At 33.7% G+C, this 7,710-nt stretch overlaps 1 long non-coding RNA gene across 1 annotated transcript; it reads right to left on the bottom strand.

The window, feature by feature from the left end:
* Window positions 1–5,184: 5,184 nt before the first annotated feature.
* On the bottom strand, window positions 5,185–6,114 carry LOC149202659 (uncharacterized). Its single transcript, XR_016253557.1, has 3 exons — window positions 5,986–6,114; window positions 5,734–5,814; window positions 5,185–5,386 (listed from the first exon to the last, which is right to left on the bottom strand). It is a non-coding gene; the product is annotated as an uncharacterized LOC149202659 (long non-coding RNA).
* Between the last annotated feature and the right edge of the window lie 1,596 nt (window positions 6,115–7,710).

Here is a 7,710-nt window from a genome sequence, read left to right as displayed (position 1 = left end):
TCTCATATTATCTTCATTCAGGAAACAATGCACTCAAGCAAGGTTTCATTAGCCTTTTTCAGAAGAATGTTTCCGTCCTGGTATATGGTTGCATCCGATGCTGAAGGTTTGTCGGGTGGTCTGGCAGTTTTGTGGGACCCGACATGGGTCAAAGCTAAAGCCTTTAAATGTTGTGCAGGCATCCTAATCTCAGCTTCTGTCAGAGGTCGGCCTAAGATTCTAAACATTTTGAACATTTATGCGCCCTATAGGAACAGATCCTCCTTTTGGGATATGTTGTTTGCCTCGGAAATTCTAGACATTGAATCATTATTGATTGCAGGTGATCTAAACGCCACACTGAATTCTGATGAATGTTGGGGCAACTGCAGGAAGAATGACTCTATTGCTGATAGACTTCGCCTGGAATTTCTAAATAGGAATCTGGTTGATGTTATTCCTGTTAAAATGTCTCCAACATGGGATAACAGCAGATCTGGTCTGGCTTTCATTGCTAAAAGACTCGATCGTTTCATCATCAATGCCAGTATCATCGCTGATTGGGGAATGCCTGTTGCTAGTACAGGAAATGATTATACATCGGACCATCGTCCCATCTTTCTTGATTGGAAGGATACTGAATGTAGGCTGGGCTATTCCTTTAAATTTAACAGAATCTATTTGACTGATAAATCCTTCAATGAGGTCATAACAAAAAAGTGGGAGGAATTAAAGCAGTCTGAGATGGCTTCTTTCACCACCTTTCGTGAAAAGATCCAATCTTTAAGGGAGGTGGCAAAGGATTGGCTAATTAAACAGAGGAAGAAGGATAAACAGGAGCTCGATGACATAAAAAAGGAGTTAAGTATTTTCTCTGCCGCAGTTAACTTCGATTGCCTGTCCTTTGATCAAAAAAATCATTTCAGAACCTTGGAGAAAAAGAAACAAGCGTTGTTGCTAAAGGAAGAGTCATCCTGGAGGCTCAAAAGCAGGGCGATTTAGCTCAAGGAGGGCGACCGAAATACAAAGTTTTTTCATAATTTTGCAAATGCAAGGAGGTGTAAAAATTCGATCTGGAAGATCGAAGATGGAAATGGGGGCTTCTTATATTCACAGCATGATATATCGGTGGAGGCCACAAGGTTCTTCCAGAAACAATACCAGCGGCGGATGAACGAGATAAATGATGTCTTCTGGGTGGTTGATCAAGTGCCTGTTATGTTTGATGAAGATGCTAATACAGAGTTTTTCAAGCCCATTTCGGAAGAGGAACTTCATGGAGCTATCAAGAAGTTCAAAAAGGACAAAAGTCCTGGGCCAGATGGCTGGCCGATTGAGTTCTTCTCTCACTTCTATGATATGTTTAAAGACGATTTGTTGGGGATGGTGGATGCTACACGCATATCAGGGAATATAAATAGCGCTCTCACTGCTACTTTCATAGCTCTTATCCCCAAAAAGGATCAGTCTGAATCGTTTGCGGATTTCAGGCCTATTGCATTATGTAACATTCTTTTCAAAATCATATCAAAAATTATTGCTGAGAGAATGAAACCGGTCCTCAATTCCTTCATTTCCAGGGATCAGCATGCGTTTTTAAAAGATAGAAATATTATTGATGCAGTCGCCACGTCACAGGAGTGCTTATTTTCAGTTTTATCAAAAAACATTGATGCGGCTATTCTAAAGATAGATCTGGAAAAGGCTTATGACTGTGTGGATTGGGGGTTCCTTAGAATCCTCCTCGCAAAAATTGGACTGAGGACTCAGGGAATTAACTGGGTGATGGCATGTGTTGAAAATGTTAAATACTCAGTTATCATCAATGGCATCCCTTCATCTTTCTTTCAGGCGGAGAGAGGACTGCGCCAGGGCTGTCCTCTCTCCCCCCTCCTCTTTATCCTTGTCATGAATTCTCTCAGCACACAGATCAACAAAGCAGTAGCTGATCAACGATGCACTCCGATCAAGATCTGTAAGAATATATTTCTTTCTCATAACCTGTTCGTCGATGACATTCTTATCTTTGCCATGCTTTGCAAATCAAGCTGGCTCTGTCTCAACGAGATCTTTCAAAAGTTTCAATCAGCATCGGGCTTGGTCATAAACAGGGTCAAATCCATGTTGTATCACAATGACTCTAATCAGGAGTTAGCTCAATGGATTGCCGCGTTATTTGGTATTAATCTGGCATCAATAAAGGAGGGCTTTAAATATTTGGGCTTCCTCCTCAAACCAAAAGGGAACCGCAAACAGGACTGGTTATGGCTGATTGATCGTTTCTATAATAAAATTTCAAGATGGGAGATGCGATTCCTATCTCTGGGAGGTAGACTTATCCTGGTTCAGACTGTCCTATCTCACCTTGCGGTTTATTGGGCTCATCTCTATTTTCTACCCGCTTCTATTATTAGCAAAATGGTCTCTTTAACTGCAAATTTTCTATGGGGTGGAAGAACTCATCATTCTAAGATCCACTTAGTCAAGATGGACTCCATCTCAAGACCGAAGAGGGTAGGCGGTTGGGGCCTTTTACATATGAGGTCTTTTGGCAAGGCCCTCCTCTGCAAATCTCTCCATAGAGGCATCTTCGGTGAAGGCAAATGGAGCTCCATTATCAAACAAAAATATCTGAAAGGAAGGTCTGTGGTATATTGGCATAGGAGGAAGTCACTGGGTTCAAAAAGGGGATCAGCCATCTGGCTCAGCTTCAGAAAGGTACAGGCTCTCTTCCTGGATTTCTTAAGATGGCGTATCTCTACCGGCTCTAGCATCCTTTTTGGTATTGATTCAACTGTGTATGGACTGGAATCCATGCTCACTCCCGAACTGATATCATTCCTGCACACAAAGGGTTACTTCACTTGGAATAAATTGATACAATCTTGGTCCTCATCTTCGCCAACCTGGAAGGACGCAGATGATCTAGGTCTGCCTCTTTCTCTGCGGCTTACTTGGGTTTCTGCTGTAAAGAATTTTGTAGGTAAAGGTATTAAACAAACAGGTTCAAAAGATGAATTGGTATGGTCGATGCGGAATTCCTCTCAGCCTGTTCGTGTAAAGGATTTATATGCAGCTGCCTCAACTAATCTTCCGCCGCTTCCCGCACCCATCTTTCCTTCCAAATTCTGGAAAGCATCCTGTCCGCTTAAGACAATTTTATTTTCATGGCTGATTTTTACCAATAGGAACCTTACATGGGAGGTTCTTCAAAGGAAGGGATGGATGGGTCCGGGAAGATGTTCCATGTGTTGTCAGGCGTCCGAATCAAATGTCCACATGTTCTTTTAGTGTCTGGCATCGTCCCAAATCTGGTATGATCTTTCCTTATCTCATGGTTTTCCTTACCAGGTTTTCTCATCTGTTCAGGAGGGCTTCAAATGGTGGAGTGATCAACGCCCAGCATGGAGATCGTTATTCATTATCACGTGCTGGTTTCTGTGGAAATGGAGGAATGCTTGCATCTTTCAGGAGTCCAAGGCACCAATTGCCTCTGTTCTGGTTTATATATCCGCTTTGCTTGATCCTGCTGGTTATCCTCTTCTCATGGGTTTTTCTTTTCTTCTCTCATCGTTTTTTCTGTGGTTTATGTGGAACTTTTTCTACATATAGATCTTCTCTCCTTTTTGGATGGTTTTCAAGGATCTATCATGATATATCTGTTTTGACATTTGGAATTCCTTTTGTATCAGCTCAGATCTTGTATCAGCTCAGATCTTTTCAGCATTAGTCCTATCTGTTATTATCTACAGGATGAGACGGCCAGAATGATATGGCCTTATATGTATCAGCCCATTATATTCTCTTAATATAATTTCATGATGCTTTTCTCTCTAAAAAAAAAAAAAAAAGAAAAGAAAAGAAAAAAAGAAAGAAAGTTGGCCTTATATTACCGAAAAAAATTTAGTAAATTGAATTCTTTAAATATAACTTGAAGTGTGATATTTATGAAATCAATCTCTAAAAATTTTGGTTTCAATTAAAAAAAAATCAAAACAAACTACAATCACATAATTACTATTTTAAAAAAACTTTACATTACTATAATTAAAAATAACATTACTATAATTATATATTTTTAATTATAATAGGAAAAAATACAATATTATTGATAAAATAATATTAATTTAAACTATAATATTAACAATATCAATCAGGTTGTAATATTGGAAACAATAATAATGTTAACTATATCAATCATATCCTTCGTATTTATAATTTCATTTAAAACTTACTAATCATAATAATTTCACTTAAAACTTACTAATTCTAATTATCATTAAAGACAAATAAAATAATATAAAAAAATTCTTAAAAGCTCATCATAAATGTTGGATTGCATGTCTAATGTATTATGTAAATGATAAAAAAATTCTATACACAAATATAAAAAATAAATAAAAATGTAGTTGATTCTATTTATAAATAAACCCTAAATATATTATTCAAAAATAATAATAATAAATACATTACACCCATATATATAAATATATATATATATATAGATAGTTCTATTTATAAATAAACTCTAAATGTGTTAGGTAAATGATATGAAAAAATTAACCAATATAAAAAATAAATATATACTAATTATATTTTATATTCAGATTTTCACAAAAACACTAAAATTATTATTATTATAGAATATAAATATACGAAATATTCACTTAAAACACTAATCATTATTATTATAAAATATAAATATACAAAATATTAACCAAACCTAACAAGAATCGTAACTCCTTAGCTCTTGACACGCCCGATGGCAGCGTGAACCATGCGCCCTGAATGTTGTGTTTTCTAATAAATATATTTATGTAAAAATGATATGCACAGAAATTATACGAATATTCGAAATAAATACTTAAAACAGATCTGGCTGCCTACCTCAAAGCAAAGGCGGAGAAAAAATTAATTGAAGTGGAAACTGAATTCGCCATTAAATCAACTAATTCATCCATTGTGAGTGCAGTACGAATAGCACTTCGCTGTCATTGAGTACAAATGGTATTGCAGTATCAATTTGGAAAAACATATTTATATTAAATTTAAATCAATTCAATAAATCGAATAATAACCTGAGTAGAGTGCCGTGTTTGCGTTTGGTTGCCGCTGGAGTGGACCCCGCAGGTATGGTTCCAAAGAAGGTAGCAGGTACGGTTCCAAAGAAAGTAGCGTTTCATTAAAAACAAACAGGCAAGCAAAACAGGGCAAAAGAGGAAACATGGCGGGCGGGCAACCCAAAAAAAAATGTCGAAGAGAGGACTACCATCCACAACACTGAGCAAGAAGTAAAAACAAAACATTCAACAAACAACAGAACAGAAACAAAATATTCAAAAAATGCCCACAAAAATCCGGTCCCTTTTTTTCATTGCATGAGCTCCACTTTTTCCGCTCTGCATCACTTGAAAAAGAGGAAAGCCATTCCAATCAGATCAAATGAATTATAAACCTAAAAAGAGCAGAACGATACCATTATTTATTAACAAATAACAACATAAATAAAACCATACAGAATTCCCCAGCGTTTGTAAAATTTACAACTATCAATTACTAATGTCAATTCAGCCTAATGTCTATGTCTATTCGGACCGAAAGAGGTGAGATGCTAATATTACAAATAAATGATACCGACAAATCAATGATACTCTCCTTGAATCGATTCTCTTTTGAGATACAGATAAACTTGTACTTAAAATCAGCAAAAAAATAAATTACTAATTCATCCAAATGGGATGGAACTATTCGTACCTCATTATTTGCCGCCACCGCCACCCAAACAAAATCTGAGATCTGAGCATTTAACAGATGGTAGCATTACCATTTTATGTCCTGCGAAATGTGTGAACTCGAGTGTTGATACCAGAAAATACTAAAATTTTTAACCCAGGAAAAAATAAGGAATATGCATTGAAACGAGACGAAGAAGAGAGGCCGAGTACAATATATCTGCTGTTCACAATTTCTCAGATGATTGAAATTTTATTGTAGAAGAGTACATACCGTGTAGGTAAAAGATGATATGAAATCGTGGAACTGAATTTACCGACAACTTCAGCGCCCTACTTCCAGAAAATGCAATTATTAGGGCTGCAGAAGTGAAAACTACCGCGTGAACAAATATACATACCATTGCAGCACGTTCACCGAGAGAGATATTTTGCAGATCCAGATCCAGCTGCGTACATCGAACGGCTAATGCTGGGTTTTGCTTTTTCCTTTTCACCTAACCACATTGTACGGTTTATATTAAGAGCTTTTTTGCTGTCTTAAATACATCAACCTGTACACTCTTCTTTTTGTTTTTTTAATTCTGAAATTAAGTAACCGCTTCACTCCTCTTTTTGCATTTTTATAACCCTGAAATACCAACCGGTCAAGACTCGGCTCGCTATATAGTAATTATGAAAAAACCAAACCGAAATACAATCCGCAAAATTTAAATCAAATCAATTTGAATGAGATGTCGATTCATTAGTTTGCAACGACAGATTTATATAATTCGATTCGCAATTTTAAATGATATTGGGAGGGTTGGAATTCTGAATTGGATAGACAGCGATGGTTGGAATTAGCGTTTTTAATTTATTAGAATTAGAATTTTATATTTATAATTAAAATTATATATATATATATATATATAAATATAATTTTAAAAATATATATTTAAATAAATTAATATTTATTATTTGGTTAATTAATATTTATTTTTAACACTTTTACAATAAATATTATTAGATAAATTAAGTAATATTCATTTTTTTAATTGTTTATTAAAAGTTTTAGTGTGTGAAGAAGATTGTATTGTGTATTTTATTTTTTTCATTTTTTTATAAAACAGGTTATGTATGAAATAGAAATAGCAATCAAATATGCTCATCTTATAATGTATTAGAATAAATTCAATGACTATAAAATCTTCAAAATAATTCAATATGCATAAAAAAATATTAGAATAAATTCAATGACTATAAAATCTTCAAAATAATTCAACATGCATAAAAAAGAGGACTATATTCTTTCACATGGCAAGATCTCTAGGTTCCTATAGTCTCCCATACATGGTTACAAGTGACAAAAGATCTTTTCTAGAGAAAACAATGCTATTTGTTTATATGAAAATGGCTATTGGGTTTGGATGGTGTTTAGATTATTTATAAATTTATTCTTTAGATTAAAGATGCACATAAAGGGAAACTTGTAATTATTTCCATGCTCAATTTAGAATACACACATATCTTTTTACAATAAAAAAAAATTAATAAAATGAAAAACTATAAAAACTATAATAAAGAATAAAAATAAATATATGTATTTAGTAAAAATTAATAAATTGTTAGTATTACAAGCTAGTATGAAGGAGATAATTCCTTTCAAACTCAATATAAAATTGACATGTAATATTTAAAAAATATTAATAACAAAAAAATTAATGAATAAAATACTTCATTATCCATAACTAACTAACTATATATAAATATAGATATATATAATTTTGAAATACAATATTATTTATATAATTAAAATAACTATAATATTAATAATATCAATCCTATTGTAATATTGAAAACCAATTCAATATTGTTAATATAATTAAAATAATTTCAATGTAAACAATAATATTAACTGTATAAATTGTATTTTTTTATTTAAAATTTCTCAATCATTTCACATAAAATTTCTCAATCATAATTACTATGAAAAATAATATAAATAAAATTTTAGATC

The sequence above is a fragment of the Pinus tabuliformis genome, chromosome 2_1 (assembly GCF_031772625.1).
Source record: "Pinus tabuliformis cultivar Carrire ecotype Pingquan chromosome 2_1, CPIR1, whole genome shotgun sequence".
Taxonomy (NCBI): Eukaryota; Viridiplantae; Streptophyta; class Pinopsida; order Pinales; family Pinaceae; genus Pinus; species Pinus tabuliformis.
This window is presented reverse-complemented; position numbering and strand designations above follow the sequence as displayed.